The 27,932-nt window shown below is 37.1% G+C and overlaps 1 protein-coding gene and 1 pseudogene across 1 annotated transcript in view; one reads left to right on the forward strand and one right to left on the reverse strand.

Annotated features, from left to right (window-relative positions):
* The window catches only part of BAZ2B (bromodomain adjacent to zinc finger domain 2B), a 316,333-nt gene that overhangs the window by 244,583 nt on the left and 43,818 nt on the right, over positions 1 to 27,932 (reverse strand). The window lies entirely within an intron of this gene.
* On the forward strand, positions 25,983 to 27,005 carry LOC125095540 (40S ribosomal protein S3a-like; annotated as a pseudogene).

A 27,932-nucleotide genomic window follows, 5' to 3' on the forward strand; every position in this document is an offset into this window, starting at 1 on the left:
TTTCAGTAATTAACATATAACTATCTTTATTTTTCCTCTTCTTCTGACCCAAAACAGAAAGTCTTTCCTTATGTAACTGGTTTTAACATACACATAAAAGTCTCCACATACACAAAGTAAGGATACCTATCCCTACTTGGCTTATTGAAAACAATCATAGGAATAAATGAGTAGAATATCTACTTTTTCTCACCTCACTCAATTTGAACATAGAAATATATGTTGCTTGGGGCACCTGGGTGGCTCAGTGGGTTAAGCCTCTGCCTTTGATTCAGGTCATCGTCTCAGGGTCCTGGGATTGAGCCCTGCATCGGGCTCTTTTCTGAGCAGGGAGCCTGCTTCCCTCTCTCCCTCTGCCTGCCTGTCTGCCTACTTGTAATCTCTATCTCTCTGTCAAATAAATAAATAAAAAATCTTAAAAAAAATATGCTGCTTAACTCTAAAATTCATTTAAATAGTCATTAAATATTTAATCATTCATTTATATATCAGTTTAATGTTTTTGCTGTGTTTGTACTTTCCAAGGTGTAGTTATACAATAAAAAAATTTCCATTAGGGGCGCCTGGGTGGCTCAGTGGGTTAAAGCCTCTGCCTTCGGCTCAGGTCATGATCTCAGGGTCCTGGGATCGAGTCCCGCATCGGGCTCTCTGCTCAGCGGGGAGCCTGCTTCCCTCTCTCTCTCTCTGCCTGCCTCTCCGTCTACTTGTGATATCTCTCTGTCAAAATAAATTTAAAAAAAAATTTCCATTAAAAAATCTATTTCTATTACATAAGAAAAATAATCTCACAGGGGCACCCGGGTGGTACGGTTGGTTGAGCAACTGACTCTTGGTTTCAGCTCAGGTTGTGGTCTCAGGATGGTGGGACAGAGCCATGTGACAGGACTGCAGAGTCTGTTGAAGTTTCTCACTCACCCTTTGCCCCTCCCACCCCTCACTCCACACAAACACGTGCTTGCGCTCTCTCTCTCCTTCTCTCTCAAATAAATAGATAAATCTTTTTTTTTTTTTTTTTTTTTTTTTTTGACAGAGAGAGATCACAAGCAGGCAGAGGGGCAGGCAGAGAGAGAGGAGGAAGCAGGCTCCCTGCTGAGCAGAGAGCCCGATGCGGGGCTCGATCCCAGGACCCTGAGATCATGACCTGAGCCGAAGGCAGCGGCTTAACCCACTGAGCCACCCAGGCGCCCCAATAAATAGATAAATCTTAAAAAAAAAAAAAAAGAAAGAAAGAAAGAAAGAAAGAGAGAAAGAAAGAAAAATAACCTCACAAATCAAATGCAACTTTAGGCTGTTTCGGTATCGGCAGTCCTAGACTGCAGACATTCTATCATTCTCTCTTTAAAGATTCACAGCTAGGGATCCCTCGGTGACTCAGTTGGTTAAGCATCTGCCTTCCACTCAGGTCATGATCCCAGGATCGGGGGATCGAGTCCCAAATTTGGCTCCTTGCTCAGCAGGGAGCCTATTTCTCCCTCTGCCTGCTGCTCCCCCTGCTTGTGCACGCTCTCTCTCTCTCTCTCAATAAAGTCTTTTTTTTTTTTAAGATTTTATTTATTTATTTGACAGACAGAGATCACAAATAGGCAGAGAGGCAGGCAGAGAGAGAGGAAGGGAAGCAGGCTCCCTGATGAGCAGAGAGCCCGATGCGGGGCTCGATCCCAGGACCCTGGGATCATGACCTGAGCTGAAGGCAGAGGCTTTAACCCACTGAGCCACCCAGGTGCCCCAAAAAAGAAAAAAATAAAGATATTTTGGCATACATTTTTAAGGTTTAATAGAGACTTTTTAAAACTTTAAACATGCTTCTATCCTCACCTAGTTATTTCAAATCCTGACCATTAATATTTTTAATTAGAGAAATTATTTGATAGAAAAAAATTACTGAGTCTGATAAGCAATATTTCTTTTTTATAGGAGGGAAGTAGAAAATACCTGTAAATATTAGGAAACTACTGGGGAAACTGCTAAAATTGTGATCTACCACCAATGGAATGCTTTACCCAGTGCCATGCAATGGAACTTTCCGCAATAATGGGAATGTTCAGTTTCACCTGTCCAATACCTAGCCCACAGCCAAATGCTGCTTTGAGCACTTGTAATATTGTTTCTGTGACTAAGCAACTGACTTTTAAATGTTAATTAATTTTAGTTATTTTAATTTAGATTTAAATAGCCACTGGTAGATAGTGGGTACCATATTAGAACAACTAGGCAATTCTGACACCATACCAGGATTGAACTGTAAATGATTCTCCTAAAAATTTGAAAATGTTTTTCTCTAATTTTTAGAAGTGGGAAAAAAAAAACAAAAAACAAAAACACCTCAACTGTGTTGGATAGGCTATGTTCATTTCAGAAAAATTGCTCCAAATTTGGAAAGGAAATATTTTATCTTTGAATAACTTTCAAGTTGTTTGCTGGGAAAAAGAGATTTACTTTACCATGCTTAATGTGTCACAGGGTTTATATGGAAATAGTCGTGGGTTTTAGAGAACTGAGATCTAAACCTTTTGAGATTGATTGCATTTATATTGTCTGCTATTTAAAAGTTCCAGTTTGGGGCGCCTGGTCATGATCCCAGGGTCCTGGGATGGAGCCCCACATCAGGTTCCCTGCTCAGCAGGGAGCCTGCTTCTCCCTCTCCTGCTCCCCCTGCTTGTGTTCCCTCTCTCACTGTATCTCTCCCTGTCAAATAAATAAATAAAATCTTTAAAAATCAAATAAGCAAAAATAAATAAATAAAAGTTTCAGTTTGCCTTAGGGGGCACCTGAGTGGCTCAGCCGGTTGAGTGTTGGACTCTTGGTTTCAGCTCATGGGTCATGAGACAGAGCCCTGCATCAGGCTCCATGCTCAGCAGAAGTCATCTTGAAGAATCTCTCCCTCTGCACCTCCTTCCACTCATGCACACTTTGTCTCTCTCTCAAATAAATAAATAAATCTTTAAAAATATAAAAGTTTCAATTTGCTTTACTTTGTGAGGCTGGATAGAACATGTACCATTATGACTAAAACATCAATAGAACATAGGGAAAAAAGAAGAAATTTATTTTATTAACAACTTCGATAATCCTGATCCTTACGAGCCTCTTGCTATCAACTGTTTTCCTTTTCTTATTATATTTTAAGAAAAAGAGATGAGCAAGCTTTAATAGCAAGACAAAAGTTCTAACTAAGCATGTAATATGGTATATATGAAAAAACCCTGCTATTTCAGTCTAAAGTGGGTATAGAAATAGAAGACAGTATACCCAATTAATATAAGCTTTGTTAAGCAGCTTTCTCAAGTTGGAAAGGCACCAATCAATTTTTATACTTACTTTACATGCAAATAAAGCAATAGAAATCATTTCCCAACCTGTACAAACACTTGTATCTAGGCTAAAAGTTGTTTTTCTGATTTCATGGGGGAATATATCCAAGGTACAAAAGAAAAGGAAAACAGCCAGTGTTAATACATATGGGTTCCAATTCCAAGCAGTATTTTTGGTGCATCATACTCACTGAATGCCTCCTGTCCTCAGTTTCAACTGTCTAAGCAGGGTGTGTAGTAAAATATATGATGTGCTTCTTCCCTTAATGTTCACAGAGAACGTGAAGGTAGTAGTTCCAATTATTCTAGCAACTGCACATTAAATCATGCTAACGGATGCTGAAATTAATAAAAAGGATGGAACCTCTTACCTCCTACCTTTAAAATTGACAACTGACTCACTGAAGGTGTTCATACAAGTTACAGAAATGAAAGAAACAAAGAGTCCTACAGATTCACCAATTCAAAGCCATCAATCTTTATTTTGACTGTTTATAAATTTTTATCAAAAAAAAAAAAAAAAAAGCTCATCAATGCCTAAGTTTCATATGCTGCCACTATTTGGCTTTGAAGATCTCATCAGGCTTTCTGGTAGGGTAAGTAGGCCTCTAATTCAAAACCTGCTATTGATTAATTCAGTATCTCCTGTTAGAAATAATTAGAAGCCCACTGTTTACACTAGAGAAACTCAGAGAGTTAGAAAGTGATGACTCTATAGCCTACTGACAGAAGTCTAGGAAAAAGCAAGTAACAGTTTCTCATTTTAAAACATCTAACTTGGGGTGCCTGCATAGCTCAGTCGTTTAAGTATCCAACTCTTGATTTCAGCTCAGGTCGATGATCTCAGGGTCCTGGGACTGAGCCCCAGGTCAGGCTCCATGCTCAGCCAGGAGTCGGCTTTAGATTCTTTCTCTCTCTCTCTGCCCCTCTTCCTTCCTTGCTCTCTCTCTCTCTCCTTCCTTCCTTGCTCTCTCTCTTTCTCCCAAATAAATAAATCTTACAAAAATAATAAAAAATTAAATAGAACCTCTAACTTTGTTATATTGCAACCTAGAGCAAAGTGAGATTCCCTTAGGAGAGCTTCCTTAAGTGTCACACAAAGCCAAAAGGAAAAACAATAAAAGCATGTATAATCTCTTTAAAGCCTTAAAAAATGAATTACCAGGATTCTAACTTTTTGTCACCCCCTCCAAGCTTCTTACTACTCTCTTCAACTAAACAACTCACTGTCCATGCTACTACTTCAGTAAGACCAAATATAAACAAAGATCATTTAAAAAGCACTTCTTCTACGGTCAATTATTTCAAATTTCTTATAAAACAAATTATATTTCCATAAATTACTATGTATCAATTTCAGTATTCTTACTGTAAAAAAAATCTTCTCCTCAAGACAAATCATATTCCTCATTTAAATGCTTGTCCTTATTGTTATGTATGATTGAAACTTCTCTAGAAAATTTATAATTCCCAAACGTTAACTCACAAAATTTTTAAACAACTAACATCAGTTTTATTGCATGAAGTGTAGCTAGAGGTCAAATGGTAACTTTGAAATTTTGCTGATAATAAAAACCATGCAAATAAAGCACAACTGGCTATTAGACTTGGTGGGCCATCTTTAAAAAATTTAAGTATATATAAGCTGCATGCTTTCCCCAACTTTACCACCGTATCCTTTCAACACTAATTAGCACTTCTCAAAATCTTTACTCACTGGTTCATAAGTTTCTGCTTTAAAGCCATGAATGGTCATCCAGGAGAGGAAGAAAGTGGGTAGCATTGCTAACCAGTGTTGAAACATTCTTGAGGTTAATATATACACAATATCTAAAAATGAACTAATCACTTGGGGGAAGTAACATAATGAAGAGCTTCACTTGAGAAAAATTATATGCTGTTTTGGCTATACTTTTATTTTTCTAAATTCTTTACGGAATTCAACTCAAATTGTAGCAACACAAAGAGGTAAAACCTTCAGGAATTAACTATTAACTAAGTTAAACACATTATCTGAATATAATTATGGGGAAATTTTAGTTTTTATCAAAATCAGAGTCCATCTTAGTCCTACCAATAATTTGCCACTTACAAGACTGCCTTAAAAAAAACAACAAAAAAATCCTCACTTGAACAAGCCAACAATTAAGACAAACACATAAGCTCATAGTTTTAAGGCCTTCATGTCCCATAGCCAAGAGACTGAAATGAAACTATTCCAGTCCAAACCTTCAAATATCCAATTCACGCTATGGCTATGAAGACTCATGAGGCAGTTAAACAATGTAACAAGATAAAGGTAAAAAAAAAAAATTAGATCCAATAGCTAAACTTGCCATCACTAAACAAAACAAAACAAAACAAAACTAGGTTTCAGATAATATATATTTTCTTTTCTTCTATTAAAAGAACTTTACAATTAATATTCAATGAATATTAAGGGACTTTATAATTATTACTGGTATTTTTCCTTAGAGCCCTTGCATGATTTCATCATAAACAAGAAATCTGGTCTAACACTTACAATAATAAGTTGCATAACCCTGGTCCTCATTCAGAACTTTGGCATATATTCATTATATACCTCAGGCAATCTCTTAGAACTTCAGTTTGCCATACCATAATTATCTACTTTACACGGAGGTTATGAAGTTTAGTTAATTACACTCATAAAATTTTAGTGGTACACAGATGAAAGAGAGGTGTAAGGCATTGATATAATTAATTGCTTCATACTTAGTGAAAAAAATGCAACTTACAAACATTTAACAGCAACGATCTGGATGAATCTTAAAGACACTACACTAAATGAAATACACTGGTACTACAGACTGAATGGTTGTGTCTGCCCCACTGCCCATAATTCCAATGCTGAAATCCAGAGTGTGATGACACCTGAAGGTGGGGATTTGGAGGGTGATTGGATCATGAGAGCAGAACCCTCCTGAATGGATTTAGTGCCGTTATAAAATAAGATACCCCAGAGAACTTTCTTGTCCTTTCCACCATGTGAAGTTACAGCAAAAAGACAGCCATATGTGAATCAGGAAGTAGGGCCTAACCACACACTAAATCTGTCCACACCTTATCTTGGACTTCCCAGCCTCCGAAACGGTAAGAAATAAACTTCTACTCTTTACAAGCCACCAGATCTATGGTATATTGTTACAGTAGTCCAAACAGGACTAAGACAGCCAGTACAATAGGACAAACACAATATGATCCTTAACATGTTGTGATGCGAGGTACTTATATGAGAGTTACATGAATAGTCAAATTCATAAAACAGTAAGTACAATGATGATTTGCCAGGGGCTGGAGGAGAGAATGGGAATTTATTATTTAATGGGTACAGAGTTTCAATTTTGGAAGATGAAAAAGTTCTGAAATGGCTACACAACAATGTAAACGTATTTTTAATACCACAGAACTATATACTCAAAAGTGGTTAAAATGTTGAATTTAATGTTATGTATATTTTACCACAATAATAAAAAAATTAACAAATGAAAATCTTATATAAATCACAAACCAATCTTAAGTTTTCCTTCACTAATACACACATTAAAACATTAATCAAATCGGGGCACCTGGGTGGCTCAGTGGGTTAAGCCTCTGCCTTCGGCTCAGGTCATCATCTCAGGGTCCTGGGATGGAGCCCTGCATCGTGCTCTCTGCTCGGCAGGGAGCCTGCTTCCCCCCTCTCTCTGCCTGTCTTTCCACCTACTTGTGATCTCTCTCTCTCTGTCAAATAAATAAATGAAATCTTAAAAAAAAAACATTAATCAAATCAAGTGATTCATTTGTTCATTCATTCAGCAACTATCAAGAGTATTCTATATGGCAGGCACTGTACTAGACATGGAAATATGCAGCGAAAAATAAAAAGTCTCTGTCTTCACAGAACCTATGCAGAAATCATGGAGACCTATAAAACAACAAAAAAGTACAAAAATTATATCCTTTCTCATAGTGACTGGTACTACAATGAAGGGTAAGGAGATGGGAGTGATGGCAAGAAAGGCCTCTCTGAGAAGATTACTGCCCAGAGATCAGAAAGAAGTGAGAACAAATGCTTCATGTAGAGAGAACAGCAAGTATCAGGGTCCTGAGACAGAATGGCTTAGGTGTTTTCAAAAAATGACAAGAAGGCACAGTGCTGGTGCACAGTAAGTTAGAAGTCAGTAGTAGAACTAGGCACAGGTCATGGAGAACCTGGAAAGCAGCAGTAATAGTTTGGATATTATTCCAGGTGTGCTGAAAGCCATTTGGGATGCTTTCACTAAAGTAGTGATGTGATCTGATTAAAAAACAAAAAACAAACACCCTAATTGCTGTATACAGAATATTCTTGGGAATAGGAGAGGAAGAGATTAAACAACAGAGAGACTGGTTTAGAGAACTGTAGTAATTCAGGTGGAAATGAGGGGACTATCATGATAGCCATGTTGATGGTAGAAGTGGCTGGATATTTGCTTGCTGATGGACTAAGAGAAAAAGCATCAGCGTCCAGAATGACTCCAAAGTTTGGGTCAGATCAGTTGGGTGAATAGTGCTGTCAAACACTGAGATGGAGGATACCGAAGTAGGAACAGCTTTGGTGGTGGTGGTAGTGATAGTATTAAGAAATCAAGAATTTGGCTTTGGCAAAGTTAAGTACCCAAGTAAAAAGCTTCAGGAGAGATGACACGATCAACTGTGACAAATGCCGCTGGACAACACTTAACCTGAGGGCTAAGAAATGCCACTGGGGGGCGCCTGGGTGGCTCAGTGGGTTAACCTGCTGCCTTCGGCTCAGGTCATGATCTCAGGGTCCTGGGATCGAGTCCCACATCGGGCTCTCTGCTCAGCAAGAAGCCTGCTTCCTCCTCTCTCTCTCTCTCTGCCTGCCTCTCCGTCTACTTGTGATCTCTCTCTGTCAAATAAATAAATAAAATCTTAAAAAAAAAAAAAAGAAATGCCATTGGATTTAGTGAGGTAAATTCACTGGTGCCCATGACAAGACAGTTCTCAGTGGAATGGTGAAGACAAAGGCATGAATAGGATCAGTAAAGCAGAGAAAGTGCCATGAGGACATAGAAATGGGATATATGGACAACTCTTTGAAGGAGTTTTGTAATAAAGGACTGTACAGAAATGGTACGGTAGTTAGAAGGGGATATGGGGTCTTGAAATATCTTTGTATTAAAGTGAGAGAAGAGTACAGCATGTATGTATGCTGATGAGATGATCTAGAGGAAAAAAAGGATGATGATGGGGACAATTACAGAAGCAAAATCAATGATTACTAACCATTTAATAAATGCATAAATCTGTCCTCGCAGCTAGAAATGCAAAGATAGTAAATATAAAACATGTAATTAATTTAAGGGTTATATGGAAACTATATGGAAAATCATAGGGGGAAAATATTATATACAGAATTAAGTTAAAAATTCCTTGGAAACAATATTATTTTATAATAGAGGCTGTCATGTTAAAAAGATTATGCAAAGCAATGTTTACGTATTTTATGATGTGACAGCAATGTCCTTCTAAGCTATATACATGCAGCCGCACAGTGTAAAAATAATGCCATACACAGCTTTTATTTGATTAAGCACACTGGGGCTTAAATAGGATCAACATTAGATAAAGAGTAAAGCCAGCAATTTTTAAAAACATCTCCATTGTACTTTCCCCTTTCTCTCCTCTGTATTGACCCATTTCCACTTTTGGATTTCCAGCACCATCTCTTCTGTAACTCATCACTCTACTCAAAACAGAAAGCAATTCACATATCAATTGATCAAACAAATCTTCAACATTTCCAGAGCACCCTTCTCTCTGCTTATTAATTACCTTCTGCAATGTTCCCTAGACTCCTTAAAAAAGTTAAGTATTAGATAGTTATAATAGGTGATAGGGATTAAGGAGTGCACTTGTTATGATGAACACCGGGTGTTGTACAGAACGTTGAATCACTATATCATACACCTGAAACTAATATAACACTGTATGTTAACTAGCTGGAATTTAAATAATAACTTAAAAAGAATTAAATAGTTATAAAAAAATCTGTAGGCTGTAATGACAGGTGAATAATTACATATTAGTATAAATTAATTTAGATATGTTACTCAAACACATTTGCATTTTAAGCTTTTTTCCAAGACTCTTTATTCCTTGTGAATTTTTTTAGATTTATTTATTTATTTGAGAGAGAGAGAGAGAGAGAGTATGTGCATGCTTGCACATGCACGCAGTGGGGAGGGCCAGAGAGAGTCCGAAACAGACCCCATGGTCCTCTGGCGCAGGGCTCCATCTCACAACCCAGAGATCACGACCTGAGCCAAAACCAAGAGTCTGGTGCTCAACCGACTGTGTCACCCAGATGCCCCAATTCCTTGAATATTTTTATACTCAGTCCTGTTCAAAAATAAGATATGAGGTAATACACTTAGGTACATAATATACAAATTAAAATTAGAAATTGAGAGTGAGAAAAATAGCATTAGGCCAAGAATAAGGTTAGTTTCAAAATGCATGCCATAAGGCCCTGTACCGTTCGTAATGGGGGCAACCAAAGATAGAGGGCTCTGAGGTTCCTGATAATCAATGCAAAGAAGTGACTGGCATATGCAAGTTTTTGTTGATTTATATTATTCACAGTACTCATAAAATTAAATCATTTTTCCAAAGGAAGAAAGCTGAGATCTGAGGAAAGTCATTCTACTGAGTTGTCAAAAAGATTCCAGCAAAAAACAACGTAATCAGTTTTGAACAACAATTTCTTTAACGTTCCTCAGAGACTGGCCAATGGCATAGTGCTTAAAAGCATTTCAACAGCTAAACAGGATTCAAGTATGTCACACATAACTTTACTTCAAGGAAAAGATGTGGAATATCCAAAGCAGTACTCTACCTATTTCAGGTATATAATGTTAGAAATCACAATGAATTTTTGATTGAGATAAAATATACATAACATAAAACTCACCATTTTAAAGTGTACAATTCAGTGGTTTTAGTATAGTCACAATATTGAGAAACTATTTAATTCCAGAACATTTATCATCACCCCAAAGAGAAACACCATACCAATTAGGCAGTCATTGCCCATTCTCCTCCAGACTCTCCCTTCCAGCCCTTGGCAATCCCTAATCTATTTCCTGTCTCCATGAATTTGCCTATTCTGGACACATTCACTTAAATGGAATCACAATATGTGACCTTTTCTGTGTGGCTTCTTTCACTGAGCATACTGTTTTCAAGGCTCATCAATACCACAGCATATATCAGCACTTCATTCTCTTTTACAGATGAATAATATTCAATTGTATGCACATTTTATTTATCCATCCATTGGTTAATAGATATCTAGGTTGTTTCCACCTTTTGGCTATTATGAATAACACTATAAATGTTCAGGTACAAATTTTTGTGTTGATGTAATGTTTCAGTTCTCTTAAATATATACCTAAGGACAGGAATTTGAGGACATATGGTAATTCTATATATAACTTATTGAGTAACTGCCAGACTGTTTTCCAAAATGGCTGCAACATTTTACATTCCCACAAGCAGTATATGAGATTCCCAAGTTTTCACATCTTTGCCAACACTTGTTATTTTCCATTTTTTTTTACAGTCATCCTAGTGGATATGAAGTATTATCTCATCATGGTTTTGATCTGCATTTCCTGGTGGCTAATGATGTTGAGCACTTTCTCATGTCCTTATTGCCATTTGTATATCTTCCTTGGAGAAATGTTCGAATCCTTTGCCCCGTCTTTAATTGGGGGGTTATTTGTCATTTTGTTGTTAAACTTTGTTCACAGTGAATTATTAAACATTTTTATCTAGTACCAGTTCTCAGATTAGCAGTGACAAAATAAAATAAATTATAATTTGTGCAAATGATGGAATATCAAAACTAAGGCAGAAAACACATCTCCATATTATATGGATCTATCATATAATGCTAACTAATATCAACACAAATCCTTGCACTGCCTGTGAATTTTCTTCCTCCTCACTGTCAAATGTGTTGCCTAGTTAATGAACAGTTGGTATCCATAAAGAAGCATATTGTTTTAATATTTCAGCAAAAACTGGCAATTGTCAAATAATCAGGGGAAAAGGTGCATATTAAAACAGCATGAAGCATTTCAAAAGAAACTAAGAAATGGAATACAGCTTGAGGAAGTAAAGCATAATATTTGCATGCTCACTTAGTTCTTCATGCAGACTGAAAAGCTTTAAAAAAAATTTTTTTTAATTAATCTCATATGGAGCTTTAAAGGCAATGCTAGTTTGACTTTTTCACCAGTGGCCAAAGATCTGCCGGTGCCTGGATTACTCTGATCTGAAGAGGCAACAATTTCCTTTAAAGTTCTGGGAATACAAGATACTGATCATCTAGCTAGTTAACCAGACACAATCAGCAACTGAAATTTGAGGTAAAAAAGATGGTAAAAAGAACACTTGTGTGTTTCTGAAGAATGTGATTCTTTTTTTTTTTTTTTTTAATTTATTTCACAGAGATCACAAGTAGGCAGAGAGGCAGGCAGAGAGAGAGAGGAGGAAGCAGGCTCCCCGTGGAGCAGAGAGCCCGATGTGGGGCTCGATCCCAGGACCCTGGGATCATGACCCGAGCCGAAGGCAGAGGCTTTAACCCACTGAGCCACCCAGGCGCCCCTGAAGAATGTGATTCTTGGGGCGCCTGGGTGGCTCAGTGGGTTAAGCCGCTGCCTTCTGCTCGGGTCATGATCCCAGGTCCTGGGTTCGAGCCCCACATCAGGCTTTCTGCTCAGCAGGGAGCCTGCTTCCTCCTCTCTACCTGCCTCTCTGCTTACTTGTGATTTCTCTCTGTCAAATAAATAAATAAAAATCTTTAAAATAAAAAAAAATGTGATTCTTAAGAGACAGAATTTGAAACAAAGATAATATTGAATTTGCTGGGAGAAAAGGATAAGATCATGAAGAGTTGTTAACAAATTTAATCACTTGAATATCTAAGTTTTATTAGATATAATTTTTATTCACTACTGCCATAGTAAATGAATTTCATGATACCATTTACTATTCTTTTCCCTGTATCAGGATTTCCATGGCCTATCCCCTAACATTACTTGGCATGATGTCTTGTTCTACCTAGTGATGCACAGGCAGCATTTATCAAGCAACAATTAACACATGCCATCTAGTCCATAACAAATTATGTCTTGATTTATAATTTCAGTCTATATTTGTGATATTATCAGTGATACACAGCATTACATATTAATGCCACCCAGCCTGTTCTCAAAATAATGGATATTTAAATTTAAAAAATGATTCTTATTCTCAAATTGCTAGTGAATTAAACAAGCATAAAAGTTGGGATATTTCAAAGAGAATAGCTGCTGCTTTTAGTGTCTAAAAAAATTGTGAAGTGAGCTATTCAGGATGAAACAATGATTGTTTTTGCAGCAACCCAAAGAATAATCGACATACAGCAAAATGTGCAGACTACGTTCTTCCTTTTCTTACCATATACCTAAACAAAATAGGCAAAGAAGTTTCATTACACACAAACAGATTTAATACTGAACTTCAGTATTCACTTGATCAGCAAGTTTTCGAATATTAGGCAGAAATAGTATAAAAAGATGCAAATGTTTGCTTCTTTTTTGAAGTTGGTAGATTTAGTATTTTTTTAAACAAAAATAAAAAGATACCTAAAATTTTTCATGATAAAAAATATATATTTTGGGGGGCATGAGAGTGACTCATTCAGTTGGTTAAGCATCTGCCTTCACCTCAGATCATGATCCCAGGATTCTGGGATTGAGCCCTACATCAAGTGCTCTGTTCAACAGGAAGTCTTCCTCTTCTCCCTCCGTTCTCTCTGTGCCCCACCCCCGCCATGCTTGTGCGCATGCACGTGCACCTGCTCTCTCTCTCTCTCTGAAATAAATAAAATCTTATAAAATGTACATATAATATATATATGTATATTTTGACTCAATATTTTAAAAATGATTTCACTTTTCTAATTATTGTTATAGTATCTCAAAATGTATATAATATAAAATTTCAACATTTTCAGCTATTAATTCATCTGGGAGATAATTTTTTTTTTGTTTTCTACCTTAAGCCAACGAAACTAGGTCAGTACATTAAGATCCAAAAATGTTCCATGAGGGGTGACTGGGTGGCTCAGGCAGTCGAGTGTTGGACTCTTGATTTCCACTCAGGTCATGGTCTTTAGGTTGGGGGGTCTGGTTTGTCCCTCTCCCTCTGTTCCTCTCCCTGCTCTGTCTCTCTCTCTCTCTCAAACAGATAAATAAACATCTTAAAAAAGAAAACAATGTTCCATAATAGGGATTCCTGGCAGGCTCAGTCAATAGAGCATGTGATCCAGTCTGGGGGTTGTCAGTTTGAGCCCCATGTTGGGTGTAAAGTTTACTTTAAAAAAAAAAAAAATGTTCCATGATAAAACAGTAAGCCTTGTGCAGTGTCTGATACATAGTAGGTTTTCAATACACATCTGTTAAACTAAGTTGTGTATTTTATCTGTGCTTCAACTTCCTGTGATGCACAATACCAGAATATGGAGAATAAAGATTCTGATCTTTGGTTTAAACCTTAAAACTTAAATTGCTCTTACTTAGAAATCAATTTCACTTTAGAATATGGACAATTTCATCTCAATATTTTAAATGTGATTTCACTGTAGAGATGAGGGCAAGAGAAAAGAAAGTAGATTAATACTCATTTTGAAAGTTCTCCAATTTATCACCCTGGAGGAAAAGTGATCCCACTTTAAATGGCCTTTTCCTGTCATTTCTAGCTCCAGGACACTTTTTACCCTTTCTCTCTCTGTCTTCTCTCCTTTTGTGTAGAGAAGAGCAACTTCTACCAGAAACCCTTCTCTAAACTCTGCCATCTGCCCTCCAACCCCAATGTCAACTTTCAACATCCCTCATAGCCTGGATAAGCGTGGTGATCGTAATACCTCATCAGATGCTGTGCATATCTCTTTCACTAATTAACTTATCTCATATTGTTAGGATCTTCTTCTTTTTATTAATTTGTTTCCTTTACTAGACACCAAGTTTCATAAAAGCAATGGTTATATCTAACATATAGCAGATGCTTGTCATATAATAAAAAATGACATATTAATAATAAAAAATATTATTAAAAATAATATCCCTGATTTTTTTTTAAGATTTTATTTATTTATTTGACACAGAGAGAGAGCACGAAAGAGGGAATACAAGCAGGGGGAGTGGGAGAGGGAGAAGCAGGCTTCCCGCTGAGCAAGGAGCCCGATGTGAGGCTTGATAACGACTGAGCCACCCATTCACCCCTATCCCTGGTTCTTGACACAGAGCTTCAAAAAGTTCTGGGATCTAAAGATTTTATTTATTTTATTTGGGAGGGAAAGAGAAAGAGAGAGCGAATAGAAGGAGGGACAGGAGGAGAGGGAAAAGGAGAAAATACCAAGCACACTCCGTGTCCAGCACAGAGTCCAGACATAGGGCTAAATCCCACAACCTGAGGTCATGACCTGAGCCAAAACCAAGAGTAAAATGCTCAACCGACTGAGCCACCATGTACCTCAGAAGTTCTGGAATTTAAATTTACTACCTCTGGGGCACCCAGGTGTCTTAGTTAACTGGGCCTCTGACTAATGATTTCAATTCAAGTGATGGTCTCAGGGTCATGAGATCAAGCCCCACTTCAGGCTCCATGCTGAGCACAGAATCTGCTTAAGATCCTCTCTCTCCCTCTCACCCTTCTCCCAACTTGTGCATGCTCTCTCTTTCTCTCTGAAATAAATAAATAAATAAAATCTTTTAAAAACTAAAAATAAATTTACTACCTCTGTATACGGGTGAGCTGATTCATGGGGAAGGTTAAGTAGATAGCTTCTGAATGAGGGCTGGTCACCAGAAAAACCAACACTCAATTAGAGGGCTGAACTTTCAGCTCTAACACCTCAAAAGAAAGGCAAGGGGCTTGAGATTGAGGTTAGTCAACAATGGGACAATGTTTTAACCAATCATACCTATGTAATCTTCATAAAAACCCTTAAATGATAGGATTTAGAGATCTTCCAAGTTAGTGAACAGATCCACATGCTAGGAGGGTCATATACACTGACTCCATGAAGAAAGAAGATCCTATGCTCATGATCCTTCTGGATTTCACTTTATATACTTCTTCTTCTTCATATTCATCTATATCCTTTATTATAAACTGTAATAGTAGGTACAACATTTTTTTGAGTACTATTGAGTCCTGAGGGATGGGGTCATAGAAATCCATGCTTTGCAGGTGACCAGGCAGACGTGTAGGTAGCCTGGGGACCTCATCTGCAGCTGGCACTGGAAGTGGAGGCAGTCTTATAGGAGTGAGGCTTAACCTATGGAATCTGTACTAACTCTGAATAGTGTCAAAATTGAACTAAATTGTTGGAGACCCACTTGGTGTTAGAGAATTGAGGAATTTGTTGTTGGGAAAAAAATACATACATTTATTTTGGAAAAATGAACAAATGAGTGAAAAGTTAATTTAAGAAGAAGTAAACCATATTTAACTTATTAATATGTATAGTCATTCTTGCATCATTTTTTGTTTGTTTTCCATTTTTTGCTATTCCCTTGTATTTAATTTCTGTATATAGACAATGCTTGCTTTTTTCCTCATAATTATTATAAGCCCCACATTTTATTTATTTTTTTTTAAAGATTTTATTTATTTATTTGACAGACAGAGATCACAAGTAGGCAGAGAGGAAGGCAGAGAGAGCGGAGGAAACAGGCTCCCTGCTGAGCAGAGAGCCAGATGTGGGACTCGATCCCAGGACCCTGGGATCATGACCTGAGCTGAAGGCAGAGGCTTTAACCCGCTGAGCCACCCAGGCGCCCCTAAGCCCCACCTTTTAAACTATTACTTTCAAGTTTGCCAAAACTTAAACCAAAGTATATTATCAAAATCAAAATCAATAACTAAAATTTGATTCTCCTTTATGAATGACTAAGAATTTAGCATGGATCTACTTACTTGTCTCTTATTTTATTTGTCATAAGCAACTTCAGAATAAATATTGTGTTTAATTAGAATTTTCTTCTCCAGAGATTAACAGAGTATTTAGGATATAAAGTGTACTCATGAGCTAGAAGAGAAAAACATTGTAAGGGAAAAAATGTCAGAAAAAGATTGGAAATTGAAAGGGGAAAGATCTTCCTAGAAAACTGGAAATAGGAAAATCATAAAAGGTTAACAAGACCTCACAGAGGTAGGACATGAAACTTGTAAGAACTTATAAGGAATTTGGTAATATAGGACCCAGAACTGCCAAAACTTGAAAAAGAAGAACAAAGTTTTTTTTTTTTTTTTCAAGACTTACTACAAAGCTACAGCAATTAAAGGCAGTGTGATATTGGCTTAATGCTAGGTGTATAGATAAACAAAATGAAATTGAAAATCAAGAAGTAAACCTTTACTTTTGTAGTCAATTGATACATATTTTTTAAGATTTTATTTTTACTTATTTGACAGAGAAAGAGAGAGAGAGCACAAGCATAGGGAGTGGCAGGAAGAGGGAGAGGGAGAACAGGGAGCCTGATGTGGGGCTCTATCCCAGGACTCTGGGATCATGACCTGAGCTGAAGGCAGATGCTTAACCGACCTAGCCACCCAGGTGTCCCCTGGTCAACTGATATTTGACAAGAGTGCCAAAATACTACAACAGGGAAAGGCTGTCTTTTCAACAAAAGTGCTAGAACAATAGGATATCCAAATGCAAAAAGAATGAAGTTGGACCACTACCCCACTCCATACACAAAAACTCAAAATGGATCATCAACCCCACCCAAAGAGCTAAAATAATACAACTCTAAGAAAAAAAATACAGGTGTAAATCCTCTTGGCCTTGGATTAGGCAACAATTTCTTATGATGTATGATGTCAAAAGCAAAAGCAACTCAAGTCAAAAGCACAAGCAATCAAAGAAAAAATAAATAAATTGAACTGTATCCAAATGTAAAATTCTTGTGCCTCAAAAGACACTGCCAAGAAAGTAGAAAGACAACAGAATGAAAGAAAATACTTGCAAAGCATTTATCTAATAAAGAAATTGTATGGGGGTACCTGGGTGGTAGAATCGGTTAAGTGTCAGACTCTTGGTTTTGGTTCAGGTCACAATTTCAGGTTCTGAGATAAAAAGCCCTGTTACTGGCTCTGCCCTCAGCATGGAGTCTGCTTAAGAGTCTCGCTCTCCTTCTGCCTCCCCCTCCCCAACCACTGGGTCACTCTCTCTCTCTAACATAAATAAAATCTTAAAAAAAATAAATTATATGGAAAAAGCATATATTAAAAGCTCTTAAAACTCAATTTGTTAAAAAAAAAAAAACCAGTAACATTTTAAAACAGGGGAAAGGTTTATGGGATGCCTGGTGGCTCAGTTGGTTAAACGTCTGCCTTCAGCTCAGGTCATGATCCTTGGATCCTTGGATCAAGCCCCACATTGAGCTCCTTGCTCAGTAGGAACCTGCTTGTCCCTCGGTCTCTTCCTGCCACTTCCACTTGTGCTTTCTCTCACTCTCTCTTTCGGTCAAATAAATAAAATCTTTTTAAAAATGGGAAAAGGGGGCGCCTGGGTGGCTCAGTGGGTTAAGCCTCTGCCTTCGGCTCAGGTCATGATCTCAGAGTCCTGGGATCGAGTCCCGCATCGGGCTCTCTGCTCAGCAGGGAGCCTGCTTCCTCCTGTCTCTCTGCCTGCCTCTCTGCCTGCTTGTGATCTCTCTCTGTCAAATAAATAAATAAAATCTTTAAAAAAAAATAAAAATGGGAAAAGGTTTCTAATAAAAATTTATCTAAAGATATACAAATGAATAATAAGGACATTAAAAGATGCTCATCATCGGCCATTGGGGAAATGCAAATCCAAAACACAATGAGATACGCTTTCACCTCTAGAATGGCTAAAATGAAAAAGAGCAAAGATAGTAAGTGTTGGTAAAGATACAGAGAAAGTGAAGCCTTTGAACATTGTTAGTGCAATTACACAATGTTGCAGCCACTTAGAAAAATATGTAACAGTTCTGAGTTAAGTTAAACTGAGTTACCATGTCACCCAGCAGTTCCTTTCCTAGGTATATAACCAAGAGAACTGAAAACATGTATCACACAAAAATCTGTATGTGTGTAGGTTTTGTATATGAATGTTCATAGCAGCATTTTTTGTAACAGCTTAGTATTCGTAATTACTCAAACGTCCATCACTGATAAATGGATAAGCAAAATGTGGTGTATCTCAGCAATGAAAGATAATTCAGTAATAACATTAAAGGAAGTATTGATACATACTACAACATGAGTGAACCTAAAAAAAAATTATGTTATGTGAAAGAAGCCAATCACAAAGACCATATATTGTAAAGTTCCATTTATATGAAATTTCCAGAATAGGAAATTACTGGTTTGTAGGGCCCATGGGAGTGGGAAATGTATAAATTATTGGTTTCTAGAGCTCAGAGGAGTGGGGAAATAGAGAGTGACTTCTAGTTTATATATGGGATTTCTTTAAGAGGTGCTAAAAGGTCATAAAATTACATAGTGATGATGGTTACACAACTCTGTGAATATATATTTAAAAACCATTGAATTATATTGTATATTTACTTAAAAGGGTACATTGTGTATCAATAAACTTAGTTAAAAAAACAAAAACAAAACAGTAAAGGGGCACTTGGATGGCTCAGTCAGTTAAGTGTCTGCCTTCAGCTCAAGTCATGATCCCAGAGTCCTGGGACCAAGCCCCTCATTGGACTTCCTACTCAGTGGGAAATCTGCTTCTCCCTCTCCCACTCCCCCTACTTGTGTTCCCTCTCTCGCTGAGTCACTCTCTCTGTCAAATAAATAAACAAAATAAAAAAAAAAAAAAAAAACACAGTTAAAAGACACGTAAGAGATATTAAGAAGCTTCAACATATAATAGGAAGGTCTTAAAAGAATTGGAGAAAATGATAAAGAAGCAATATTTGAAGTGTTAAGTAAGTGTTAGAATTGAAGAAGGAATTCGTTTCTCAGATTCAAAGTATATTTTGTGTCCCAAGAAGGATAAACAAAAATACGTCCACATCTAGACACATCATCAAAATAAATTGTGGAACATTAGGTAGGATAAATAAGAAATCACAAAAAAAAAGTCAAAGAGAAAAAGACATTTTACCTCATAAGGAATACTGACAGACGATTCCTCAGCAACAAGGGAAACCAAAACACTATGAAGTAATAGCTTCAAAACTGAGAAATTCTATATAAAATACAATCATTCCTTAAATACTATTTTTTCTTATTTAGGGGATGGTAAGTTTAATTGTAGATGCTGTTTCTTTCTTGATTATCCATTTACTCAGGTTTATAAAATTCTTGAAGCAATTTTGATAGTTAATGTTTCTCTAGGAAATTATTTTATATAAGATTTTAAATTTCACATAAAGTTTTTCATTTTATTCTGTCACTTTTTAGGTGCCTGTGATTTTAGTATTTTTTGTTTTGATAATTCTTCATGAAAGCAACCTCTTATTATTAATTTCTGTAGTCCTTGATAATATATATTGATTTGATATCTACTTAGCCTGAAACTAATATAATTAATCCACTTTCTTTTGATTATCTGTAGGAATTATCTTTTGTACTCTTTTACTTTTAACCTACCTATGTCTTTATATTTAAAATGAGTTTTTCTGGGCGCCTGGGTGGCTCAGTGGGTTAAGCCACTGCCTTCGGCTCAGGTCATGATCTCAGGGTCCTGGGATCGAGTCCCGCATCAGGCTCTCTGCTCAGCAGGGAGCCTGCTTCCCTCTCTCTCTCTCTCTGCCTGCCTCTCCGTCTACTTGTGATCTCTCTCTGTCAAATAAATAAATAAAATCTTTTAAAAAAATGAGTTTTTCTTCAATAACATATAGTTGGTTCTTTTTTTTTTTTTTAAGATTTATTTATTTGACAGAGAGAGAGATCACAAGTAGGCAGAGAGGCAGGCAGAGAAAGGGAGAAGCAGGCTCCCTGCTGAGCAGAAAACCTAATGCGGGCCTCAATCCCAGGACCCTGAGATCATGACCTGAGCTGAAGGCAGAGGCTTAACCCACTAAGCCACCCAGGCACCCCATATAGTTGGTTCTCATATTTATATCCAATCTGACAATCTTTTTCTCTTAATTGAGGTATTTAGATCATTTACATTAAATATAATTATTGGTATGACTGAACTTATATCTACCGTCATGCTACTTGTTTTCTATTAGTATTTTTTTTTACTTTTCCCTCTTTACCTGTTTTCTTATAGATTAAATATTTATTTATTATGGAAAAGAGAAAAGATAAAGAGGAAAAGACTCATTTTATGAAGGTAGATTAATTTTGAAAGTAAAACCAAACCAATTTCAGTTGTAAAATCCAAAATAAACAGGTAAATCAAATCCAGAATACTAAAATACTATTAATAAATCATGACTAAGCAGTTTTTCTAAAGATTTAGTTAGTTATTTAAGAAAGAGAGAAAGCGTGTACGAGAGAGCATGCACATGCATGCAGATGGTGGGGACCATGAAGGGGCAGAATGAGAGGGAGACAGAGTATTGGAAGAGAGAGAATCTTAAGCAGACTCTATGCCTAGCACAGAGCCTGATGAAGGGCTTGATCCCAGGCCCTGAGATCATGACCTGAGTCGAAATCAAGAGTCGGATCCTTACCGGACAGAACCACCCAGGTGCCCCTAAGCAATTTTTATTCAGAGAATACAAAGACAGGTTTATTTCTTTTTTTTTTTAAGATTTTATTTATTTATTTGACAGACAGAGATCACAAGTAGAGAGAGAGGAGGAAGCAGGCTCCCCACCAAGCAGGGAGCCCTATGCGGGGCTCGATCCCAAGACCCTGAGATCATGACCTGAGCAGAAGGCAGAGGCTTTAACCCACTGAGCCACCCAGGCGCCACAAGACAGGTTTATTTCTGAAGAGCTATTCATGTTAGTCACAATATTAATGAACTAAAAGGAGAAAATTACAGTATCTTTTCAAGAATGCAAAAAAAGTATTCAGTAAAATTCAAATATGTGATTAAAAACTCTTACCCAACTTTGTTGAACAGCAGAAAATTTCTTTAACATGACAACATATTATTATTAGTAACAAATAATAATTAAAATGAAGACGCAGTCCCAAAAGGATCAAGAAAAAAACCGAAATGTTTGTTGTCACCATTTATACTTAATATGGTACTTTATTTCCTAAATCAATGAAAAAAAAATTAAGCGTATAGACTTTCTGGCTGGCAGCCATGCTGAGATCCCAGCCAACAACCAGTATCAACCATAAGACATAAGCAAAGATTTTTTTTTTTTTAGATTTTTATTTATTTATTTGACAGAGAGAGATCACAAGTAGGCAGAGAGGCAGGCAGAGAGAGAGGAGGAAGCAGGCTCCCTGCTGAGCAGAGAGCCGGATGTGGGACTCGATCCCAGGACGCTGGGATCATGACCTGAGCCGAAGGCAGAGGCTTTAACCCACTGAGCCACCCAGGTGCCCCATAAACAAAGATTATTAAAAATAATCTCCAGATTATTCCAGCCCATGGCTGTTAGACTTCCAGTAACTCCATCTGAGGCATATGGAAGAAGAAACAAGGAAATCCTGCTAATCACTGTCTGAATTCCTAACACATAGAAATCATAAAACATAATCATTGTTGTTATTAAGACACCAAATTTTGGGTTATTCACTGGAACAACAGGAGAAGATTTTTAAGTAAGAAAAGCATAATCATAAATGAAAAACTGGCTAAATTAACAATTTTAAAATTTCTATACAATAAAGACATTTTAATCAAAGTGGAAAGACAAGGCACTGAGAGAAGATAGCTCTACTTCCTGTAATTGTAGAATAACAAATAGACAACCAAAGTTCTGGAAAAATTGCTTAAGAACATGAACAGGCAAATCACAAAAGAAGAATCTTAGATGACTAGTAATCATATGAAAGGTACTCAACCAGGCAACGGGAGAAATAAAAATAACAATCAGGATTCACTTAATAACCAATCAGATTGATAAAAATTTTAAGTCTAATAACATCAAATTCATTAAGGATCAAAAGATACGGAAACTTGCACGCGTTTTGTTACAGCAACTGCCCCCTTCGTAATGATGTTATCCAGGAAAGCCAATGACCTGTGGCAGGGAAAGCAGCTCCCAGAACCCAGTCTCCAGATGTATAGACATCCGGGCCCAGGGGCCACTTGGGAGCAGTGAAGGGGATACACTGAGGGACAGGTGGGTGTGATCCATTGGTCAGAGCTGTCCCAAGTTACTGCAGTTCTGAGGACAGTGGAATGTTAATGTACAATCATCAGAGAGCAATTTGTCATTAGATAATCATTTCAAGGTATAAATTCAATACTAGATATATACTCTTTATAACTCCCGCAACTATACATAAAAAGACAAGTAAAGAATGATCTTTTTGACATTCAGTGAAAAATTATAAACACCCTGTATCTCCATTATTAGAACAGATAATTTAACTGTATTATATTCGTACAATGAAATACTGCTCAGCAATAAAGATGAATGACTTACAGTACATGAACAAACACAGATAAATCTGAAAACAAAGATTAGTGATAAAAGCAGGTTGGAAAATGACACGTACAGTATGTTATGTAAGGTTTTAAAACATGCCAAACAATGCTGCATATCATATACATGAATGGTACAAAAATGTACACTTTCTTAGGAGTGATTAACATAAATCTCTCTTTTATAGAGAGAAGAAAGAGAAAGAACGGGGTTGGGTAAGTGTATATGAGGTTTCAAGTGTATCTATTTTAATATGTGTAAAGTAAGTTGAAACATATGTGGCAAAAAGTTAACATTTATTAAAGCAAACAATAAATATTTTCATCGTGTTATTTTATAGTCTGTATGTTTGCAATGTTTTAAACATTTTTTTAAGTTTTAAAAAACATTGCAAGGGACGGAGGAGAAGTCGGAGGCTTAAGAAAGTGAAAAGATTTGGAATCTTGATTGTGGAGAACGTATTAAATTCAGTTTATTAGAAATGAATGACACAATTGCCAGTAAAAAATACAGTAACTGGATTGCATGGAAGCAATTTATAGAAAGATTCAAAACAGTGCCATTTTAGACAGATGTTCCCTTAATACATTTAATAATGTCTATTTACAAAACATTCTCCTTGAATTTCTCTGCCCTACAGAATAAAAATTAGACAATTGTATAATAATAAAAAACAAATGTCTGGGGGAGCCTGGCTGGCTCAGTCAATGAAGCATGCTACTCTTGATCTTATGGTTATGGGTTTGTGCCCCACATTGGCGGTAGAAATTACTTAAAAAATAAAGTCGTTAAAAAAGTTTATAATACACAAATCTCTGAAACCATAATAAATTTATACAAAAGAATAGTTTGTTTCTATTAGCAACTTTTAAGGTTATCTCTATACTAGAAGACATCTCTTTGCAAAGAAGTGTTGAATCACTGTATTGTACAACTAAAACTAACATAACACTGTATGTTAACTATCCTGGAATTAAAATTTTAAGAAGATAAAAGATTTCAAAAAATTAAAGCTTTTTGTTTGGGGCAGGTATAGAAGAACAAGCAGGAGAGCAAATAGTAAATAATACTATAATATACCATCAGTTCTGACTCTCAAGATAAGCTCTTCACTGAGAATTTTTTTAGCCTGAATCATTTTAATTATGATCTGGAACCAATAAAGTAAAGGATCAAACGTGTTAGGAATAAGGAATGAAAACTGAAGAGAGCCGTGGAAAATACTGGTCCACTACATGGGGATATTCTTACCCTTGCCACGGATCAAAAACATTCATTGTTGCAGACCACAGCTAAAAGAGACCGAGCATAGCCACTCCTCAGCATTCACCTCTGACCCAGATTCCAAAGAGTGATCAGGGCTTGCTCTGATTTTGGGGTGTGGCTCCAGGGAGAATCTCTCAAGTTGGCCATATATAAGGGGAAACATTATGGGTAAGATAAACACCAATCTCCTTAGGGAATTTTCAGAGCTATAAAATAATAGCAATAGGGACACCTGGGTGGCTCAGTTGGTTCAAGTGTCTGCCTTCGGCTCGGGTCATGATCCCAGGGTCCTGGGATTGAGCCCCACATTGGGGGTCCCTGCTAGACAGGGCTGCTTCTTCCTCTCCCACTCCCTCTGCTTGTGCCCTCTTTCTCTCTGTCAAATAAATAAAATAAAATCTTTAATAATAATAATAATAGTAGTAGCAATAGAGGCCACAATTGTTTGCAGGGTTGGTAAGGAGCATATACGTATACAAAGTCTTATCACATGAAATGCTCTTAGGCAGAGGAGCAAATTTTGAAAACTATCTTTCACTAAGTAGGCACTCTAAAGTGGAAGTAAAGGAGCACCTGGCTGGCTCATGGAGCATCTAACTCTTGATCTTGGGGTTGTGAGTCCCATGTTGGGCATAGAGATTACTTAAAACTAAACTTAACTAAACTAAACTAAAATATAAAGTGGGAGTCAAAACAGAATTGGGGCCCGGGCAGGCAGTTTTTCCAAAGGTATGAGTCTACATACGAATGCAATGGCCACAAAGCAAATAAAATAACAATCAATAAAAACAAAGATCAGTTCCCTCCCTAACCTCTTAGGCTGTTGAATAAGAACTAAATGATTGAATAAGCCTATATTATCAAAGTCTTCAGGGTACAAAATAGTAGTGGATAAGGAAAGAAGTTAAGAAGAATCTACCTGTATTTTTTTTTTAAGATTTTTTTTCATTTATTTGACAGAGAGAGATCACAAGTAGGCAGAGCAGCAGGCAGAGAGAAAGGAGAAAGCTGGCTCCCCGCTGAGCAGAGAGCCCAATGCAGGGCTGGATAGATCCCAGGACCCTGGGACCATGACCTGAGCCGAAGGCAGAGGCCTAACCCACTGACCCACCCAGGTGCCCCTACCTGTATATTCTTAAGCAAATAGTAGGTCTTTATAAATGTGCCCTTATATGAAGATGACTTAGCAAGAAGAAAAGCTGGATAAAAATTTTGTCATTAAAGGGGCGCTTGGGTGGCTCAGTGGGTTAAAGCCTCTGCCTTCGGCTCGGGTCATGATCCCAGGGTCCTGGAATCGAGCCCCGCATCGGGCTCTCTGCTCAGCGGGGAGCCTGCTTCCTCCTATCTCTCTGCCTGCTTCTCTGCCTACTTGTGATCTCTGTCTGTCAAATAAATAAATAAAAATCTTTAAAAAAAATTTTGTCATTAAAAGTCATGAAATAAACCCAATTTGTGAGAGATTAATGAAGAAAAGATACACCAGGAAAAAAGAATGTAGGACTACTTTCAACTCCCAGAAAAATTTCACTCTATAAGTTATAAAATGAAATAAAAATAAAATTTGTGAATTTAGTCCAACTCCAGTCAAAACTCAAAGGATTAATTTCTGGGACTTGACAAAAGTTGTCAAGATATACCTGAGAAAACAACAGAATTCTGAAATAAGTGAGCAAAGATGAGAGGTTTGTCCTAAGAAATATCTAAACTTATATAATTAGCAATTAAAATTAAAGTACTGAGGAAGAAATAATAATATGAAAGAAACCCTTTTGGCTCCCTGAGCAATACAATGACAGTCAGCAAGAACAAGAGCCTTACGAAAGGTGGCAGAAAGGGAGCCAAGAAGAAAGTGGTTGATTTGATTTATTTTCTAAGAAAGACTGGTATGATATGAAAGCAACAGCTACATTCAATATAAGAAATACTGTAAAAACACTAGTCATAAGAACTCAAGGCACCAAAATCACATCTGATGGCCTCTCATGTTTTTGAAGTGAGCCTTGCTGATCTGCAGAATGATGAAGTTGCATTTAGAACTGAGGATGATTGGGGCAAAAACTAATTTCCTTGGCATGGTTTTTACCTGTGACAAAATGTGCTCCATGGCCAAAAAATGGCAGACTATGACTGAAGTTCATGTTAATGTCAAGACTAACAAGGGTTATTTTGTCCATTTTGTGTTGGTTTTACTCAAAAATAGGAGGTCTGCCAAATTTGAAAAAGGGTGATGGAAATCATGACCCAAGAGGTGCAGACAAATAACTGAAAGAAGTAGTCAATAAACTGATTCCAGACACCACTGGAAAAGACAGAAAGGGCTTGCCAGTCTCTTTATCCACTTCATGATGTCTTTGTTAGAAAAGTAAAAATGCTGAAGAAGCCCAAGTTTGAATTAGGAAAGCTCATGATGCTTCATGGTGAAGGTAGTAGTCCTGGAAAAGCTACTGGGGGTGAGACCACTGCTAAAGTTGAACGAGCTGGGGCGCCTGGGTGGCTCAGTGGGTTAAAGCCTCTGCTTTCGGCTCAGGTCATGATCCCAGCGTCCTGGGATGGAGCCCTGCAATGGGCTCTCTGCTCCGCAGGGAGCCTGCTTCCTCCTCTCTCTCTGCCTGCCTCTCTGCCTGCTTGTGATCTCTCTCTGTCAAATAAATAAATAAAATCTTAAAAAAAAAAAAAAGTTTAATGAGCCAATGGATATAAGCCACCAATCCAAGAATTTGGCAGACCTGCTGGTACTAAGCATATGAGGTCTTCCTCAACTATGGAACAGATACAGAACCTATCTCAAAGGATTCTTGTGAGCACGAAATAAATATATGCCAAACCCTGAGAGCATAATACCAATATGAGAAAAAAAGATGTTAACAGAAAATTTACAGGAAAAAAAAAGTAACCATTAGATGAGTCACCTGGCCTGCTCAGTCAGTGGAGCAGGCAATGCTTGATCTTTGCTATCTGTTGTTAGTTTCAACCCCACATTGGGCATAGAGTTCACGTATTAAAAAAGTGGCCATTACCTAGAAATATATTAAATCTAATAATCAAAGACATACAAATTTGAACAATCTTTTTTTTTTTTTAAGATTTTATTTATTTATTTGACACAGAAAGAGATCACAAGTAGGCAGAGAGGCAGGCAGAGAGAGAGGGGGAAGCAGGCTCCCTGCGGAGCAGAGAGCCCTATGTGGGACTCGATCCCAGGATCCTGAGATCATGACTGGAGCTGAAGGCAGAGGCTTAACCCACTGAGCCACCCAGCCGCCCCAAATTTGAACAATCTTAAGTCATCATTATGTACCAAATTATCGAAGCTTTAAAAAAAAAAAAGTACCCAGAACTGAGTAAGATTTGGCAGCAAGTACACTCTCATATAATTTTAGAGAGCATAAATTGTTATCATTGTTTGGAAAGCCGTTTAGCAACAAGTACCAAAATTCTGATTCGGCAATTTCTCTTTTAGGAATTACATTACAAAAATAATCCTAAGAGCATAAAGCTAAATCTACAAAAATGTTCACGTGGGAGCTAATTTCCTAATTCGGAAAACTTTGAGCCTATCCAAAATGTCTATTAATGAGCATCAGTTAAATTATGGTATATCCATAAAATAACTTTGTAGTCATTAAGAAGTGATTTATATTCTCTATATCCATGAGAAGAAAAGTGCTCCACAACATACTTTCTTTTTTTTTTTTTAAAGATTTTATTTATTTATTTGACAGAGATCACAAGTAGGCAG

The sequence above is a fragment of the Lutra lutra genome, chromosome 3 (assembly GCF_902655055.1).
Source record: "Lutra lutra chromosome 3, mLutLut1.2, whole genome shotgun sequence".
NCBI classification, from domain to species: Eukaryota; Metazoa; Chordata; class Mammalia; order Carnivora; family Mustelidae; genus Lutra; species Lutra lutra.